The sequence below is a fragment of the Mycteria americana genome, chromosome 3 (genome assembly GCF_035582795.1).
Source record: "Mycteria americana isolate JAX WOST 10 ecotype Jacksonville Zoo and Gardens chromosome 3, USCA_MyAme_1.0, whole genome shotgun sequence".
In the NCBI taxonomy this organism is placed as follows: domain Eukaryota; kingdom Metazoa; phylum Chordata; class Aves; order Ciconiiformes; family Ciconiidae; genus Mycteria; species Mycteria americana.
In genome coordinates this window covers 53,327,889-53,348,787 of record NC_134367.1, presented here as the reverse complement: position 1 = coordinate 53,348,787, position 20,899 = coordinate 53,327,889, and the positions used below count along the sequence as shown (strand labels likewise).

At 42.9% G+C, this 20,899-nt stretch overlaps 1 protein-coding gene across 9 annotated transcripts in view; it reads left to right on the top strand.

Moving 5' to 3' along the window:
* FYN (FYN proto-oncogene, Src family tyrosine kinase) overlaps window positions 1-20,899 on the top strand; it is a 151,446-nt gene that overhangs the window by 61,818 nt on the left and 68,729 nt on the right. The window lies entirely within an intron of this gene.

Below are 20,899 nucleotides of genomic sequence, written 5' to 3'. Positions count from 1 at the left end.
AGGGAAGTAATCCTGAGAAAACTCTTCCAACCTGCAACAAAGCAGCAGATCTGGAGCAGTTTGTAGGCTCATCTTGCTTCTCCCTTTAGGACACTGTCAATATATACAGTTCTGGCTGGTGCCAATCGATCACCATCACCCTTGGGGAAAAAAAAGCCTGTAGAAGATTGTGTCACTTCTTTCCCTTGGCTGAGCAGGGTATTGGACTGGTATTTTTTTCTTCAGCCAGCATGTGCAGATTGCAGATGAAAACTGGCTTATTCTCCACTGGCAGAAGACTTCAGAGTCAGATAGCCTGCAGGGTAGAAAACTGAAAATCAAAGACTGGCTCTGTGAGAACACTTGTTCTTTCTGCCATTTAAAAACCCCAGATGTTGTTACATCATACAGAAAGATTGGGATTATCTAGCAGATGTTTAAATGCAGATCATTTAGCCTTCTGCAGAATGTATAGTCTTAAAGATAAGAAAAGATAAGATAACCAAGATCAGAATTTTACAAAGTTGGCCAAATGCACGAAAAGTCCTGTACAATGGGTACCTGGGTAAACCCTACTGTAGCTCATTCTTTTAAGCAATTTTCTCTCTACAGTTTGGCTTTTCTGACAATTGGGCATGTTGTAAGCTTGCACCTATATCCATATACTGTGACACATGAACAACAATTATTTAACTAGAATTTAGTTGTGGGGCCAAAGATGAGCCACAGACCAGCAGCATGAGCTCATTAGTCCATGAGATTTTGTGCTGACTTCTGCTACTGCAAAAGAGGATAGTATCTATATCTAGTTCTCTTTTTGGTGGTAGTAATGATACTTTGATCCTAAAAGTAGTCCGGTGTCCTTACAGATTGGCTGATCTTTGTGTGGGGTGTGACAAAGCTATGGTGCTCACAAGTCAAGTATTAGAGTTGTGATTCAGAAATAGTGATGCCGTGTAACACCAAGGAAAAAAAGTTTTTCAGCAGACCTGGTAGTCAGATTGTTGTGTTTTAATTTCCCTTCAAAGATGCATCGGCTGAGACCAGGCTAGTCTCCATGGCTGGCCGTAATAAAAGAGCGTAGTTCAAGAGCAGCAAGAGGAAAGAGACAGAAGCAGCGTGTTTCTTAGAATCACAGAGTAATTTTGGTTGGAAGTAATTGTCAGATGTCATCTTGTCCAAACCCTGACTTGAAACAGGTCCTATTAGGACAGGTTACTCAGGCCTTGATTTTCAAAATTCAACCGGATGCCAAGGCTGGAAACTCTACCGCCCTCTGGACACCTATTCCCATGTTTGACCATCCTCAGAGTGAAAAGGGCTTCCTTGTTGCTTCTCGTGGTTGTTGCTCACTGTTAATCAGTATGGACTTTGCATCTTCTCTGCCTGTGAGAGAGGAGTCTTGTAGAAGACCCCAAAATCAGGGAAGCTGCTACTTGTGGCTCCAAGGAAATGTGGTGTCACACACATGCAGTAAACTTGTTAGCGGGGAGAAAAAAACCCCACAATCTGGTTCACAGAGGTTCTACTTGTGCAATGTTTCTCAACCTATAGTTCACGTTCAGACTTGCAGAGCATGGCTGCTTGACTTGGTTAAATCTCAAAACTCGGGAGAAGGTTAGCTGACAAATTGATGGTCCTGAAAACTACCTGTTTTCCTGAGTTGCTTAGAGATATAAGCCAATGAAAAGAGACACTTCTCGCTGCTGGATTGTAAACATCCTGGAATTTCTTCTAGCCAGTCTGGAGCTGGGTTTGTACCACTCCATGCTCCAGGATTTTGCCCTAGAATTTAATATTGTTTTCCCGAAGCCATTATAATATGTAAACAGACTGCAAATTTTGCTTGTTTTCACAGCTGTTCCTTCCCCTCTTCCCACTTCAATTGGTTTGCAAAATCTTATTTTGAGGTAGAATAATTAGGAACCTTGAGTTTCTCATCTGTAAGGATCTCTGAAATATCTCTGACCCCACTGTAGGTTTGCCCAGGGCATTCCATATTCCCAGAGAGTTTAAAAATAATTACAAAACATGTAAGACAAGGAAACAGTTTTGCCCAGTCTCTGTCCCTAACCCACTGAATCCAAGAAGGGCTGGACATCAAGAGAACGTTTTGAATTTATCTTGACGTAGCAGCTGAGCTCAGAGGCTCAGAGGTTATTTATTCATCTTGTATCAAAGTCCTAGAAAAGGTCATGCAGCCTCCAGATCAAAAATTCATAGTGGTTTTAGAAGCTGATTAGAGAAGTATACTTGAATGCTGGGAGGGAAATCTTGGCTGAATTTAAAACTCCCTCAGCTAAGCTGATGATATCTTTCTGAGCAGTGCGAGAAGAGATCTCTTTTGATGAGATTTCTGTAAAGCGGCCTTGTGGATGTCAGAGCAGATATTTGCGTGGTGCTACAGGTTTGACCTGTCTTGCGTTGAGCACAGCAGTCGGCAGGCGGTCATGGAACGGCCATCCCTCCACATCAAATACTTACACAACTGCAAGGAGTCCCAAGAAGCATGGCTGACATAGGACAGAAAACCTTGGGATGATCTGTGTTTTATTTTTTTTTCCCTAGTCAGACTGCTCTTTGTCAGCCCAGACTCCCCTTGAAACTCTTGCCTTTCATAAGAGTTTTTTATATTTCTAAGCATGACTTACGCTGTACAGTATGGTGTTCTGTCCCTGTCCGTCTAGACCCTGTAGTTGGTTACAGCCATCAAGATCAGAGGAGGATCAAGCTGTGAAGTGAATAGAGGGGCTGCTGTATCGTAAACCTGACCTGCATCTTCCTGCACCAGGTGTGCCACTGTGTGCTAGTCCTTTTCCTATAGATTTCCTCTTCCCAGGAAAGCTGTGAATGCTTCAAACACAGACCTTGAAGCTGAACGTATACCTCGGGGCCTGGAAGTCCACTGCTCCTTTCGCTCTGAATTTAGGCAGGGGTACCTCCCCAAGTTTGGGGCTTTTTCTTGTTTCAGCTGAAATCTGAGATGCTGTGCTCCTATCCGCACACTTCTCTGTAGATTAGAAGCAACTGCACATCTTAAACGATGGTTTCAGTTATTCCTACTTGCCCAGCTATATTGTGGAAAATTTGGATTTCAGCTGCTAAGAACTCATCTGGTGTTTTGTTTTGGTTTTTTTCCCATTAAGGACAGTCACATTTTTCTTCTCTCTTTATTTTAAACAAATGAAAATTTAGCAGGCAGTGCCTGCTTTGATTTTTAGAAATTATATAAAAACAGATTATCTTTATGCATATTAAATTTGTTTGCCTTTAGAAAGATTGTGATGCCCTGTGCATTCCTGGGTGTTCTGTTTGTGTGATACAATTATTTACAACCTTGATGTCTACTAAAAATGCTGTTGAATTTCTCTTGGTGATTCTTCTTCTTATGTCAGGTTTCTGATGTAAAGTATTATAGAGCAACTATGCATTATCTGCAAAGAGCCTGGAATATGCACTCTCACTGCAAAAATAACCCGCTGTAGTTTTTGCTTTATTACCTGTGTTCTACCATGCCCACAGAGGCTTTGCCAGAATCATTAGCTGTTCTCTGTAATTAGGGCTGACCTGGTGCATTTTGGTCCTATTTCTAGTAGCTTTTAATTTTCCAGAGTCATTAATTTGGGCAGTGATGCACCTCATAATGTGCTTCTGTTGCGTATCTTCATTATCTCTTCCTATGGGCTGAAGATTATCCTGCATCCTTAGGAAGGAAAGTGTGTGGAAATGCTTGAGCATTTTAAAATATCTTGGGGTTTACCAAGGTTTGCTATGCTATGCTTGTAATTCCTTCAATTTTAATCTGTTTCTTTTCTTCCAGTCTAGTCTGTGCAAAAGATGTGTATGTTAGTGCCACTGGGTGCGGTAAATGTTAAATCTGGTCCATAAGACTTCTAAGGAATGGGGCTTGTCCCCTGCCCAGAACTGCGTGTCTCCAGCCCTGACCAGGTTGGATTTAGTCTGCTCTCTTAAGAGATGTAAAGCATTGTCATACTTGTGTCCAATTTATTAAATCGGATAACCCTACACAGGGAGGTTATGTTCCAGTCTCCTGCAGAAGGTGTCTTTGTGTCTCTGTTGTTTTCCCAAATGTTTTTCTACATCTCACTGGTAATCCCTTTAGTTTAGCTTTTTTTTTTTTCTTTTTTTTTTCCCCTGAAGTTGAAGTGATCCAATTATTTGAATTGCTCAGCAAAAGAGCTGGTGTGTGGGCCATCCATCTGGATGTCCCTCTTGCTGTAGCCACTGAGAAGAAATAGGGAAGGACAGTTAAGACAGCAGATGGAGCAGAGCACTACATGCAGCTGTACCTCCCAGCTTGCTTAGCGCTCTGAGTGGCAGAGATGTTTGCAGTGGATCATGATGTTACAGCAGGTTGAAGATCCATGATAGTATTTTGCAAGTGGTAAATTGGTTGTTTTTTTAAATCTCGGTAACAAGCCCTCCAAGTGCTCTGTTAAAAGAAAAGCATTAAATTTGAAAATTCAGATGTTGCTTTAGGGAGTGTTACATCAGCTTTGCTCTTTTCTATATGTGCATCAGGGTATTTTTGTCACTGTGCAGTTGATACAAAAACTCCTGTTCCGTCACACTGGCATGTTCTCATACCTTCTGTTCCCTTCCTCCCCTCTAGAGGACTGAATAAAAACCTGTATGTAATACACTGCAGGGGCCACTACCATCCAACCCATCATGAGTTCAGATTTAGATTCGGAACAGCCTTGCACCTGGTTTCACGTCCAGCTCTGATTATTTAATATTAAAGTGTAAGTGCAGCTTGGAGCAGGCAGGTCCCACCCCACTGGTAGCGGGATCCTGGGGCGTTGTAGGTGGGATCTCCAGGGAATTCAGTTGCTAGGAAGCATCACCTCCTTAGTGAGCTCATGCCAATGGAGATTTATTTTTTCAGAGGTTAGTAATTTAGTCATGTTTGAGAGTTTTCTGCAGAGGTCGAAATACAAAGATTTTGCCTTGACGCCTTGCAAGTTTATGGTCCGAATCACAAAACCCCTCGAGCTGTTCAGAGGGTGACCAGAAGCTTTTAACGTGAACAAATCACTCGTTTCCCATGCTTTGTTTCAGAATTAGCTTGAAAAATTTTGGCTGAAGTCATGCCAAAATCCAAAACAGCAACAAAGCAAGTTAAAAAAAAAATCTCCCAGCAAACATCCAGCATGGAGAATATTGCCAAACTTGGGACTGTTGGTGCCAAGTTTATAATCGGGCAGCAACAGGGTCTTAGTAGGTAGTAGGTAATGCTCTCAACCCGCAGCTAATGAGCCCCAAAGCGCAGGGAGCGAGGAACACCGCAGAGAGGCAGGGCTCTGACCCGCTGCCTGGTTTGCACGATGCACTGTGTGTAAGACACGGACCGTACCCGAGATTAAAAGGAATAGAGAGCATGATTTCTGGGCATCAGATAAGGCTATGTCTGTGGATAAGACTCTTAGTGTTGTAGTGATAAATACATCTATAGGTAGAGTTTAAGGTGTGTGGGCAGATGTAGATTTTCCTGACTTGAGCGTGCTGTATTTTGTAGTACAGCCACGGTGCCGCTTTACTTCTAGAGAGTTTCTTTTATAAAATACAGGGGGAGGGGACCAGTTAATGTAATCCTCTTGACATTAATTCTGCCTCATCAATACTTCATGGATTTAATAGATTTCAGAGCTACAATCATTTGGGAGATTATTTTATCAGCCAAGCCCAGTGGAGGCTGCTGAAACTAAATGGAAGACAGAATGCATGTGTGTGTGTGATACAGGATGCTGCGGTATCAAGAAGATTTAATTATTATGGGATTTGTTTAGGAGATTTCTCTGTGCCTTTTGCAAAACTTTATGTTGGGCACTAAATACTTTGCATATAGGCAAGTTATCTCTTCAATAAGAGTTTGGTATGGATCTCTAGGCACAAGCGTCTGTTTCCACCTCATAGCATAAGCACACTGCTGTAGTTCTTCATCTCTCATTACATCTCCCTCTCGCTTAAATGCTCATCTGGCACAAACATAATGAAACTGCATATAAAGGAGCATGAAGAAGAGGAGAGATCTCATTGCAGTTACCAAAGCTGAATATTTTTGGACATTGAGTTATCTATATTAATCAGTTTGCTAAGCTCAAAGATAAAAGAAAGCCTGGGAAGCAATCCAGAAAAACCAAGAAGAGAAACTAAAGAAGCTGGTGTGGAGATCATGAGTTAGTGCATGTTGTGAGAATGCCTGCAGTGCTGTGTCACAATACCCATTTCAAAATAAAAATGAAGATGGGTGGATCTTGAAGAACAGCGCTCAGTGGTAGGGGAGATTCTGATTCTCTACAGGAGAACCTGAAAGGAGGTTGTAGAGAGGTGGGGGTCGGTCTCTTCTCCCAGGTAACAAGTGACAGGACGAGAGGAAATGGCCTCAAGTTGCGCCAGGGGAGGTTTAGACTGGATATTAGGAAATTTTTCTTCACTGAAAGGGTTATCAAGCATTGGAACAGGCTGCCCAGGGAAGTGGTTGAGTCTCCATCCCTGGAAGTATTTAAAAGACATTTGGATGAGGTGCTTATGGACATGGTATAGTGGTGGTCTTGGTAGTGTTAGGTTTACGGTTGGACTCGATGATCTTAAAGGTCTTTTCCAACCTATACGATTCTGTGATTCTGTGATTCCTGCTTGACGTGTCATTCTCCATCAGGTGAGGTGGAAGGCTCTGCTGGGGAGTGCTCCGCATCATCCCGCAGCAGCCCTGCTAGCAACGGGGAGCAGCATTCACGGGCTCCAAGGGGTCCCACACAGCCTCCACTGGTCTGGGAGAGTCAGCTCTTCTCAAGACACGTTATCAGGGAAATCGCTGATATAAAAATCAGGCGATTTTTAGAAAATATCTAGTGAGCATAAATTCATGAGACGTTTGTGTTCATGCTGTAGGTATCACCCTGAAAACCTCAGAGCTAACAGAGGTTTATACAGCCTTCGAATAGTGTTTTGTCCTTGTGACCTTTATACCTGTTCTCCACCCACCTATAGGAATATATCTAATATAGCAAGTCATATTGCTCCTATTGTTTTTAGGGAAGAGAAAATAATAAAAGATCCAACTGTGTAAACGTCATTCCTGCCCAGCCCATTTAGTATTATGAGACAGGGAGAAGTCTGCTTTGAAATTTTCCCTCTGGCAAAAGTTTGAAAAGCCTTGAAGATTGTAGGCATCCTTGATCATGTCATGCAACAGGAGCAGTGAGAAATATAAAATCTACTAGCTCACTCTGCTAGGGTTTTGAATGCTGTGCTGAGTGCCGAGAATCCTGCCTTTCTAGTCTTACAAGGTGGTATCTAATCCTGTAACAACCTTTCAGACCATATTGATTTACTGACATAAGTTTTGCTTTTTTTTAAATCAAACTACATTTCTTACCTTGTATTTTATTTTGTGCAAAAATCATGATAACTGAAGCAAGTAGCTTTACAGGCAGAAGGGTAAAAATAGAAATAGTATGAGACTTTTTAGATTCGTTGTAAAATTATTAGTTAAAAAATACGTGTGGGTCTTAGATGTGATCTGAAATGTTAACTACTTTGGTCCCTGGTTAACAAACTTTCCCATTCATGCAGTTAAGATGCTAGTTAGGAAGAAGACTCTGTGGAAAGAAACTTCCACTGCACACTTTGGAAACAGGAGTTCAGGTCATTTCTTGTCCTCTTTTGCTGGTTATTAAAAGTTTAAAGTTTGTCTTTTTTTCAGTGGGAACTTAACACCAAATTATAGTACAGTATGCTTAAAGCTAGTGGTTGCATTGGTGCACCAGCACCCATTGCTTTGATGGATTCTGCATCTAGTTAGGTGTAATTGGACTGAATCGTCAGTTTAGGAAAGTCCTCGTTTTGCTATGGTATTTGTTGGTTGTGTTGGTTGGACACTTAGGGGTAGTTGTCCATTTTTCCCCCCCTCTGCTAATTCTGCAATATTAGGGCATTAGTCTGTCTCTGCATGCCATTTACTATCAAACATAATCTCCTTTTCCCCCCATTTCTTTCCATTTACATACTTTGATGAGAAATATTTAGGCAACTACGTGTCTTTATTCTTGTAAGACAGGAGCTGATGGAAGATCCGTTACATGAAATTCTGCTCTATCTATAGAGCAGGATATCTCCAAATACATCTGTAGACATATAGAAAACATAGAGACTGACAGCTGATAGATGCTGTAGACTTCTCATTGTTTTCTACCATGGTGATTATGCCAAATGTGTCAAAACACAGAGAAAAAAAATCTGTATTTGAGTGAAATCGCATATTTTTTGGCTGGGAAGACTATGCAACATCCACAGTCTTATTTTTAAGATATTCTCTATGACCATTTTGGTATCTGCTAAATGCCTTTGCAGGAGCCCAAGATCATTCCATTTGCTTTTTAAAATGTTTTGCTCTTGAGTTTTGCCCTCTAACTGACTCTAATGACACAGGGAGGCTTAGTTTGAGTCTAACCATCAGCTTTCCTGTATGTTATTAGATGATATTGGGGGATTAGCCATGCACAGTTGTAAATGACAGTATATATCTTCGTTTTCTTTTTTGGATTAGACTGTCTATAAGCCAAGTGTTTCAGATGAGAGAGAGCGCGAGCACTATTCAAAGCTGACAAAGCAGAAGAAAAGCTTGTGTTGAATCAAGGGGCTGCTTGCAGCAGCCTTTTGCTCACCCTGACGAAGTAAGAGCATGCCGAAGACACAAGCTGCATTGCTAGTGTGAAGCAGAATTCTTGAATGTTGACACTAAAGTATTCATCCTTTCTGTGTTCGTGCGGCATGTGCCTTCCACGTGTGTGTCATCCTCTGCATGTGGTGTAGATGTTATCCAGAAACAGTTATTTGGAGAAACTTGTCTGGTCATGCGTGTGGAATATGCTGTTGACTATTATCAACAATAGCGAATCTTGCACCTAACTGTGGCTCCCGTCTTGCTCAGAGCAGTTTCACGTGGCTCATGCTCAGTAAAAGATGTAGCACCCTTCACCTAGTATCCCTTGCAGCAGCATGCAAAAGGGCTGTGTGTTGCATAGTACACAGAAAGCAGCCCACCTTGAAGACATTTCAGAAGGTGGATGTTGGGCAGAGCTCTGAGAAAGGAGCTCTGTTTCCAGGCAGAGACCGAAGCACTCGAGCTGCTTGCTGTGCACAGCTGGGGGTCTTTGGGAAGGACTCCCACTCGGGTCGTTTTTGTTACTTTGCTTTTCCCATCCAGTTTAGTTCCCCAAACTTGCGTCTCCTTTTACCCATGCTTTTATGCTTGTGTGATTTGGGTGAATGTATGTGAGACCTGAGTTTTAAATTTTGTGGGAAACACAGACCTGTTACTCTGGTGTTGCAAGACCCATTTTACAGCACCTTTAAATTTCCAGAAATCAAACGAAAATTATGTTTTTCCTTTAAGGCATATATTTGAGACGTCATTGAAAGTCATGTGTATTGCAGGGGACTTCTAATGGCTGTATTAAATATTTCTGTTGCTTAACATCAAAAGTTTCTATTGCTGTATTAAAGCAATTGTACTTCTAGTTGTACTTGTTGTACCCTAGTTGTACTTGTGATTAAAGAAAAAAAAATTCCTAAGTCGTGACTTTTAACCACCTCTTCTTCTCTAAGAAAATTCTTCCTCAACACTATGAGATACCAGTACCACTCCAGACCACCATCCTGCTTCAGCAGGAGCTGTAAGAGTGCTGCTGTGTTGAGAATTTTTATGTCAAATTATTGCTGCTGCTTCACTTCCATTGTAACCAGCAATTCTCATGGTATTTTTTTTCCCAGAATATAACTCTTTTAGAAGCTACCCATGAATATAATCAATGTCTTGCTGTCTTCTTTTTCTTTTGGATCTCTTACATCTGGGATAAATTCCAGGAGCTTTAAGGTGTAGCTCTAGGCTCTTCTGGGTTGGAGATGCTTCTACTTGTCACCCAGACAAGAACTTTCCTTATTTAAAACAAGAAAATGGGGGGGGGGAAGTAATAATTAAAAAAAAAAAAATCTTTTCAGTTCCATGGTGGAGGAGGAAGACACCCTAGGCACAGCTGACAATTAGTTGTATAGTTTCTTCAGGTTGATAACCAGCTCTGGTAGAAATCTGTTCTTTGACAGACAGTTCTCTAATGATATTGGACAGGGACAGCAGCAAATTTAATATGCTCTGCAAGGCAGGGTTGGTTGAAGCACCAGAAAACTGTGAAAGTCTGAGAGAATCCCCTTGGAGCTTGCTTTGTTTGCTCGTGACTTGCCCTTTGTTGTATTTAACCAGTTTGAATCCAGGTCATCTGTCCTAGGCTCATCTATGTCAGTGGAGTGTGAAGGGAGCTTTTTTCTTTCTTTCTTTTTTTTAAGCCCAGAACACATGAGCAAAATAGTAGGCGGTACGCAAGCTGAAATCACGGCAGTCCACACAACGTGTCGAAGTAGCTGTTGGTAACAGCGCTGGCAGAAATCTGTTCTTGGTCAGTTTGGCAAGACATAAACTAGCAAGTGACTCACCAAAGATACTTCTGTGGTTATTCGGCAGGTAGTGCTGTACGTTCACTGTGTTAACAAGCTTGACTGTAGCTTAACATGTCCAGCAGTCTCCAATTAACCTTTCTGTAATTTACAGAAGTAATTCCTTCTGATGTTGTGTACTGTTTTCCTGCAAGGGTCTGGAAACATCTAAGACATCCCAATCCATTAGTTAAATTGTATAGATGTTGCTCATCCTATGATTAAACAAAAGCTTGAAAAATAGGATTCTTCAAGGGAGCCCAGTTAAATCTTTTGCAAATGCTGTTAAAGTGTCAGATACGGCTTGCAAATAGCAGAGACTGACGCTGCAGATTATTTAAATCTGTATGACATCATCAGTGGATAATTTACAAACCCCACTTATTATGTAAATGTATTCAGTAACCAGTAGAAGGCTTATGTATGTGAGAAATCATACTTTTGTGTGCTGTAAGTCCTCTCACCTGCATTATGTTTGTTGTGGGTGGAAAACAGTGTCTGGCTGTGACTTGGAGCCTCTCCAGGGAGCTCATCCTCAAATCGCCGCTGCTGTGATTTACAGGAACAGCCTCGTGAAGGTTCTTGAACCTTTTGGAGCTTCTTGCTTCTTTGATGGTCTTTCCGGGTCTAACGTAATTTTAGCTACTTCTTAGCAATTAGATTAGGCACAGACAATTTCCTTGTAAAATTGCCTGAGCAGCTCCTTTGGTAAACAGTAATAACCTTGTTGTGGCTCAGCGGGGTTTGGCAGGATAATTAAACTGGACTTCAGCACCGCAAATAGCTACACAGTTAAAACAGATCTGCTCGGGTGCTTGGTTAAGTTTCTATCTACATAGGCTCTGTCATGGCCATACGTGTCTTCTATTTATGGTTTCTGCTGCAGTCTACGCATCATTCGCTCTGGAAAATCATGATTTTTAAGTACACTGATTGATAAAGCACTTGCATCTCTTAACCCACAAATGTGCCAACATTAGATGGATTCACTTGATTTGTGCCATGTCTTTCTTAGGTATTTATTTTAAAACTATTTTAATCCCTGAACACTCAGAGGTTTTAAGACAGAGGAAAGAGAGCACAGTTAAAGATTTCACATAAATCGGGAATCACCTTTGTGAGGATCTTTCCAAATAAGCCTGAGAATTGTACAAAACTGACAATTACTTTTTCATGCAGGGTCTGTATTGATTTTGTGCTGCATGACACATCCTGCGAGGTCTTTGTGCAGAACAAACCGCGTAACCTCCTGCCCCTTCCCCTGACAACCTCATCTGCTTTCCGACTGCCTGTGTCTGGTGCCCCTGCAGCTATCCCCATAAACACAAATGTACCTTTCAACATCATTTCTCTAGCTTTGTCCTCTTCATTTCGGAGAGCACAGAGAAAGCGGAGTGTCCCTGTCCGCACACAGACATACCCTTACATTTCCAACCAATAGTCTGATTGCTAAAAGATACCCATGGGTAATTAGTACTGTGTATGTAGTTAATCGATTTAAAATTAAATGCCACTGGCGCTGGCAAAAGGTCATACTAGGTTTTGTTATGGCTTTGAGAAAACTCCTGGTTTAGGGAAGGCTGTCTCTGAGAATGGATGTTGTTTCTTTGTGTGCTGCCCGCAACAAAAGAGGAGCCAGGGTGCAGTTTTCACAAAGGGTGCTGTAAATTTTATTATCAAGTTTTCATCTAGATCATGGGGTTTCTGTGTTGATTTTATGAAAGCAGTCCTTCAATGTGAGGAGGCGGGTGTATCTTAAGCACAGCAAGAGGAGCTGGCGTGCCAGCAGTCTTGTGGGTGAGATAGGAACCTCATCTCCGGCTTCCTAGTCCGCCATCCTCATCATTAGACGATTCTGCCTCCTAGGCAGACAGATTACTTCATATTTTCATTCATTAATGATTTATCAGACAGCTCCTCCCCTAAAGGCTCATCTCTTCTGTTATATTCACAGCCCACATGCAACCAGCAACATGTAGCTGCCAGCTGGCACTCCGGCGTTAACAGTGCAAGCTGCTAACCCGCTCTGCAGCTCCTGCTGCCCCCTCTTCCCCTCCCTTCCCAGCTGCTCGGCTCACCTGCCCGCTCCTCCGTGTCTTAGATTGCACCAAAGCCACCAAATCTCCATGTGTCCTGTTCTCCTATCCCATCTCTCTAATATGTTTGCTTGATGTGCTTTTACTAACTATATTAAAAAAAAAAAAAAAAAGAGAGAGAGAGAGATGAGGGGACCCCACTTGTAATGCGGCAGCGCTTGTATTTTTGTTATGGAAATAGTGACCTCTTTCAAAGCACAGCGCATTTTGGTGGGAGGGTATGCTCAGTGGTGACTTACATTTTATTTCCAGGTAGAATTAGTAGAGAAGGAGTGCTGGGGAGAAAATGAGCAAGCTTTGTCTGTGAGCAGGAAGGTGTGGGTTGGCTTCAATTTCAGGTTTTGCTATCAGGTGCTTGGCACAACAGCTCTTTTGAAATCCTTCTCCAGTTGTCTGTGTGAGAGAGTGATTTTTATCACATCGCTAAAGATTAACTCTATTCTTGTTCTCTGTTCTGCTCCCAGAAATCAGGCATGCTCTGAGGTCTGGGAAAGGGAGTCCAAATGAAATCTCTTGGTGAAAGGGGAAAAATCCAGAACTGTTTTCCACTCTCCAACTTGTCCACTGCAGGCGGGTTGTGACCGAGTACAACAAGGGCTGTAGGACAGGAGGAAAAAAGTATAAGCTAGGAGAAAATGAATAAATGAAACTCCCTTGAGTCATTTATACATGAATGTATAAGTCAAGTGCTTAATCTACTCTTGGCAAGTGGTGACTGATAACTAATTTGCTCTCTTCCTTCTCCCACACCCTCCCAGCATCTTCAGAAAGGGCATGTGACAGGAATAACATCTCATAATTTTAGCAGGCTACAATGGAAATTATGGATTAAAAGTGCTATGGATACCTCAGCAGAGAGAAACTGGCTGTTCCTAGATGCCTAAAATAAATTTTCACTCTCATTGTTTTCAAGAACTTCCTGAATTATTCAGGCCCCTCCACGTACCCCTTTGGCACAACACTTTTAAGTAAACCAGTGTTAAAGACATCAGGCTCTGATCAAGCAGCCTTGTTGCTCCTACCACATGAGGACAGCCAGAGCCTGACACTGAGTGAGCTCAGGCTTTGGGGGAAGTCTGGATCTAAATCCAGACCGGATTATCTTTACTCTAGGTCTCTGAGCTGGAGCCTTGTGCTGCTGTTTTAAGGAGAGAGCTAGAAGGAGAAGGGGAGCTCAGGCCGACACACATAATGGTGTTGCTGTTCTGTTGTATGCTGCAAGACGAATCAATTTGGATGCCTTTGGCCTTGGAGGGGAGAGAGGTGGGTGAGAACAGTAGGCAGTTGTGTGTTTGGACAGCCAGGTGTCTGGAAAACCAGTGTCAGCTCTGAGGGAGTAGAAACTCTTGCTGCTCCTCCGTGGCTGAGCAGGCTTCAGGGCTCCCACAGGGCTGAGTGGGAGGCCATGGCGGGGCTGTGCTCACACAGGCTGAGAAAAGAGGTCATTGTACAGTGACTCAGGTCGGAACAGGGGGAAAACCAAGAAGAAACAAGAAATAACTTATTTCAAGGAGTAGTTTGTGAACAGAGCAGGGACTTGGGTCATGGGTCTTGCAAGTCCCCAGACCAAGGACACAGCCCATCAGTTGCTGCAAGACTGGTACATCCCAGAACCATGAATGAGGATGGCAGCTGAGCTGGAGACAGCATTTCCGTGCACCAGCAGGTGTGTCAAAACTTCCAGCTCTCTCAGTAAAACCTGTCAAGCCTGGCACGTGACCATCAGCAGAACTAAGGGCTTGTTTGCCCTGGGAGGTTGCCATCAGTAAAGCCAAGTGTAAGTTTACAGCACCTGACTACTTCATAACAGCTCCCTGTATGTGGAGTGTGTTACCTCCTGCGGAGTGTGCATTAAATGTGCAAGAAGTTGCTGCAGCATAAAGAGTGTGCACTGAATTTCCACCTAGTGCTAACTGCCTGTGGTAAACCACAGTTTACCAAGCAGTTGTTTGGTTTTTCTTGCATCCCATCTCTTAGCTTTACCACTTGGATTAAAGCACAGGTTCTTAAAAAGCAGGAATTTGAACCATGCCATTTCCCTGCAAAATGTGGACCATGATTTTGTTACATTGCTTGTTGCATTTGTCTCTAGTTTCTAAAAGGAGGGAGAGAAAGACGTTAGTAAGTGCAGCAGATCTACATATGATCTGGCAGAATCGCAAATCGCTGGGGTTAGAAAGGGCCTCTGGAGATCATCTAGTCCAGCCCCCTGCTCAAACCAGGGTCAACTTAAAGTTGGTATCTCAGAGCCATGTCCAGTTGGGTTTTGAGTATCTCCAGCAGTGGAGACTCCACAGCCTTTCTGGGCAACCTGTGCCAGTGTTCAACACCCACACAGTAAAAAAGTTGGTTGGTTTTTTTTCTTATGTTTGACGGACATTTCCTGTATTTTAATTTGTGCCCATTGCCTGTCACTGGGCACCACTCAGAGATCTTGCCTCACCTTCTTTGCTGCCTCCCATGAGGTATTTATATGCATTAATAAGATCCTCCTGAGCCTTCTCTTCTCCAGGCTGAAGAGTCCCAGCTCTCTCAGCCTTTCCTCATAGGAGCGATGCTCCAAACCCTTAACCATCTTTGTGGCCCTTTGCTGGACCCACTCGAATAAGTCCATGTCTCTTCTGTACTGGGGACCCCCAAATTTTCAGGGAGCCCCAAATTGAATCCAGCACTCCAGACGTGTCTTACTAGTGCTGAGTAAAGGGGAAGGATCACCTTCCTCAACCTGCTGGAAGTGCTGTTTCTGATGGAGGCCAGGACACTGATGGCCTTCTTTGCCATAAGGGAGCATTGCTGGCTCATGGTCAACTTAGTGTCCACTGGGACACCCAGATTTTCTCCTGCAGAGCTGCTTTCTAGCTGGTCAGCCCTCAGCTTGTACCCCCAGTGTGAGATTATTCCTCCCCAAGCTCAGGACTTCACATTTCCCTTTGGTGAACTTCACGTGGTTCATGTTGGCTCATTTCTCCTGCCTGTCAAGGTACCTGTGAATGGCAGCAAAATCATCTGGGGTATCAACCACTCTCCCCAAACCTTCTGAGAATGCACTCTTTGCCATCATGTAGATCATTAATGAAGAGGTTAAACAGTATTGGCCCCAGTATCGACTTCTGGGGTACACCACTAATGCCCCATTCAGCAGTAGGCTCACATTTTCCCTAGTCGTCTTTTCGCTGCTGATATACCTGTGGAAACCCTTCTTGCTGCTTTTGACAGCCCTCACTGGATTAAACTCCAGGTGGACTGTGGCTTTCCTAACCCTATCTGACCCTGCTTCCATGTCTTGTACACTTCCATTTCATGTTTGAGTTGAGTCAGGAGCTCCTTGTTCATCCACGTGGGCCTCCTGCTGCCTGTGCTTGACTCCCTGCATATTGAGATGGACTGTTCTGGAGCTCGCAGGAGGTGATCCTTGAAAATAACCACCTTTCCTGCACCAGGGCTGTATCCCACAGGATTCTTCTAAACAGATCCCTGAAGAAGCCAAAGTCTGCTCTTTGTGGGGGTTGTGATCCGGCTTTTTGGAAAAAAGACCGTCTGCCATCTCATGGTCAGTGCAGCCCATGCTGCCCCTGACCTGTGCATCTCCTGATCCTTGTTTGTAAGTATAAGGTCCAGCGCAGCATTAACCACTGTCAGCTCAGTCACCTGTGTTAGGAAGTTACCGTCAATGCACTTCAGGAACCTCTTGGATTGATTGAACCCTGCTGATTCAGGTTGGCGTTTTCAGCCTTTTCTTGTATTTAATGCATCTGTGGCTGCTATTTCTTTGTGCAAACTATTTGTTCATTTTACATGATTAAACTTTTGAACCCCATCCTGAAATTATGTCCTGTGGAAAGCAGTTCGCAAAAGAAGGCTAAGTGAGGCTTGTACCAAAATGAAACATATAACCCACCTAACGTGTTGGTTTTTATTTCTTCCCCTTTTCTCACGCTTAAATGTAAAATAAGCATTATACTGTAGGAGCCATGCAAAGGCTAATTTGCCTCATTTGAATGTGAAAAGGAGCCCACATCCTTCCTGTGCCCTGCAAAGAATGCAAAAAGACTACAGAGAAAACAGATGTACTAATATGTATCACTTGTTGGGGGCAGGGGGAATCCAGGGTGCTGCCATTAAAGCAATGCTGAATTTGCAAGAAAACAAAAGCACCAGCATACAAAATATAGTGCTGGGAAGTTGACAAAGTTGGGACTGTTTTCTTTTGCTTACATTTATGCTCCTGGCATGTGAAAAACTGCTCTGAAAAAAATATATACAAAAGAAAACATGTAGCCTCATTTTTCACGCTCAAGAAAATCTTCACTGAAGATGGTTAAGTGCCCGAATGCAAACAAAAAGTAGAAGCTCCAGCCCAGCCTTAGGGAAATCTTCTGCATTTCAGAGTCAATATTGCATTGCCAGAAGAGTATGCTACTGACATCATAAACAAAACAAACACAACTTTTTGAAGTATCCCTTGATTTTATTTATATTTTTAACTCCCCTACCTCTCTAACACACAAATATGAAAGAGTTAGTCCTGTCATCTCACCAAAAATGCGCAGGATATAGTGGGGAGGGTTTTAATGGTTTAATGGTTTTTAATGGTTCTCTATCTTCCATGCTAGAACAGCATGGAAGACAGAGAACAAATGAACCCTGGATGTTATTTCTACAGCTACACAATCCCGTTCAGAGTACTGTCCTTTCCTGACCCATCTGTTTATGCCTTCCCAAGGACTTCGGCAATGAGCAATCGGCACTGACCAGCCACCTTGCCAGTCCGCTGGTGCTCAAAACTCCCCAAATTCAGCAACCTGCCTGATGCAGTTTTGGCACTGTAGCGGTATAGAGTCTCTTGCCAGTTTTTAGCTTGCAGGCAGGAGGCAGCTGCATGTGGCCATTTATAATTTATTATATACATGCATTGTCAGTCACAGTAATAAATAGGATAAGTATAAGAGAAGGCTTGGAAGTTTCCTCTTAAAAAGCTACCTCAGACTTCCTAAATTAAAAACTGGTTTTGTAAAAGCAGAGAAGTGAAGCCTAACAGTCAGGTTTCTTTGTTCAGCAGTGGTAGCTGGGTAACATCCATGGATGGGTGCAGCGCTTCATGAAGGCGTTGTGCTGTTTCTCTAAATGCAGCACAATGGCCATTTTCTTACAGTCTGCAATACTGAGGTTCAGGACCACAACAAAGACCCTTCAAAACTGACGCTTCCTGCTTCATGTACTGTTTGCATCTTCGGGAAGTGTTCTTCATTCATAGGAGTTTTAAAACTATGGTACTGACACAAAAATTACCAGCCATGGATAAGACAGCCGTTCAATAACCTTGAAAAGAGAAATTTTAAGCCCACTTACATGAATGTGAATGCAGTACAACAGCTTGAGGTGTTTGAATTGCAGTTTAGCTGCAGGCTTGTTTTGTAGGATCAGGGTAAATAAAATCTTGGCCTTGAACTAATAGCTGTGTTTTGGAACAAACATCTCAATGCAGCACGCTGCAGAAGGAAGGAAGCGAGACAGAAATTAGATCACTTTCCTTTCCTGCATTATTTCTTGTAAGTGTAGTCTTCTTACGTATGGAATACACGTTTCCTGTTGTAAAAATATTGTAACAGCCTGCAGTAGCCAAACAACTGATAATCTACTGTCGCTGAAAACTGGAGTCGTATTACACAAGCGTGTTTAGAGGGAAGCATTCAAAGCCGGCAGATGATCGGATCTCTCGTGCTCTGAAAAGACAGTGAGCATGAACTACATAATAACTCCTGTGATTGTCGTAACAGCTGTAGCTTTGCAGTATGGAAGAAATAATAAACTTTGACTCTTCATACAAATGGCAGTGTAAAGATACGGGTGCATTTCATTCTTGCTTTTTGTTTTGTGTCATCTATGCATTTAGACAAAATCATATGGGTATGTTATCCTCTCTTTTTCATGTGCCTTAATCCTAGAGTGCAGGTGCTTTATTTATCTATCTCTGTCTACAGTAATACGGGTTTGCAACCCTATTCCACAAGTTGTCTCGCAGCACCATTAAGTCCCAGCTGCACTAACTGCACTGTCGCTGTACTGTGATAGCAGCCACAGAGGTGGGAATCCAATTTAGTAACAGAATCATCAATCATAGAACAGTTTGGATTGGAAGGACCTGTAAAGATCATCTAGTCCAACACCCCTGCCCTGGAAAGGGACATCTTCTACTAGACCAGGTTACCCAAAGCCCCATCCAACCTGACATTAAACATTTATGATGATGGGGCATCTGCAACTTCTCTGGGCAACCTGTTCTCATCATATAAAAATTCTTCCTATGTCCAATCCAAATCCACCCTCTTTCAGTTTAAAATTGTTGCCCCTTGTCCTATCACTACCAGCCCTGGTAAAAAGTCTCTCTCCCATCTTTCTTATAAGCCTCCTTCAAGTATTGAAAGGCCGCAACTAGGTCTCCCTGGAGCCTTCTCTTCTCCAGGCTGAACAACCCCAACTCTCTCAGCCTATTCTCATAGGAGAGGTGTTCCAGCCCTCTGATCATTTCATAGCCTTCCTCTGGACCTGCTCTAGCAGGTCCAAGATCTTGTACTGGGGACCCCAGAACAGGATGCAGTACACTAGGTGGGGTCTCACAAGAATGGAGTAGAGGGGGAGAATCACCTCCCTCAACCTGCTGGCCACACTTCTTTGATGCAGCCAGGATACAATTGGCTTTCTGGGCTGCAAGCGCACATTGCTGGCTCATGTCCAATTTTTCATCCATCATTGTCCCCAAGTCCTTCTCTGCAGGGCTGCTGTCAATCCCTGCATCCCCTCAGTCTGTACAGATACTGGTGATTGCCCTGACCCAAGTGCAGGACCTTGCACTTGGCCTTGTAGAACTTCATGAGGTTCACAGAGGCCCACTTCTCAAGCTTGTCAAAGTCCCTCTGGATGGTATCCCTTCCCTCAAGGGTATCAGCTGCACTACTCGGCTTGGTGTCATCTGCAAACTTGCTGAGGGTGCACTCAATCCCACTGCCTATGCCATTAATAAAGATACTGAACGGTACCAGTCCCAACATGGACCCCTGAGGGGCACCACTTGTTACTGATCTCCATTCAGACATTGAGCCATTGACTGTAACTCTTTGGGTATGGGCATCCAGCCAATTCCTTATCCATTAAATAGTCCATACATCAAATCCATATCTCTCTAATTTAGAGATGAGGATGTTGTCTGGGACAGTGTCAAAGACCTTACAGGAGTCAAGGTAGATAGTAAACTTTTATTTTGGTTAAAGCCTTCTTCTCATTCCTAGTATTGGAAAAATGTTTCAACCATACTTTTGCATCCTGACAAATGCTTTAAAAAATAAAACATGACAGCATGAGAAATTCAAGGAATTCCTTAGGACATTCAGTTGTATTTTTGATCAGCCTTTGTCCTCTGACTCTCTAGAACAGCAATTCCAAAGTTTTCTTTCTGGATGGTTACACAAGGAGCAGGACACCACATGCTCCAGGGGCTAAAGTGTTTGATAATTCCTGATGACTGGTGGTCTTAAAACCCTTACTCCCTGAGCATTACAACATTTACACAGGTCCCAACATAGCTGAAAAGGTTCTGCAGCCTCTGATGATCAGCCAAACTGTGAACCACACTTTGTGGCCATGTTTTAAAAGCAGGTCACATAAAGGGTGGTAGATGAAGAAGGACAAAAGTCTGTTTTTTCTTTGTGTAGAGGTGGTTTGATGTTTTAGATCAAGTAGTTTCAGTGGCTGTAACACATGGTCACTCTTCTGTCAGAGACCATGCTTCTTATGGACATTCAAAATGGTAATTTTTATCTGTCTCTCCATTGCGGTCAGATAGCAGATGCAGACTTTTATTGTGGTAAAGTGACCCACACAAGTAGCTGCAGAAAAGGGAAGTGAGAATCCATTTCTTCACAAGACTTTCTCTTCTTGGAAGCACTCCAGCCACACAGAAAGGGGAAGCCTTGAGGATCTCATCTGGTTTTTGTGTGATACCATTACAGACAATCCGTCTGCATGGACTGATGGGGAGCTGGAGGAATGGGAGAAAAGGAAAAATGTGAGCAGCAGAGGTGGAAGCCTTTCTTAGGAGAAGAGATAAAAGAGGGAGGAGCGAATGAGCTTGAGATCTGTTTCTTTGTTCTGTTTTCATTGTTCAAAGTTGAGGGACAAGCCACGTTCAACCCTGGTATTTTCCCTCATGAGTTCTGAAAAACTGTACCATTGATGTGTGTTTTTTTTCTTTTTTCCTTTTATACAGAAGTTATTTCAGGAGCAACAGTGACCAGGTAGAGAAGAAAATCTTT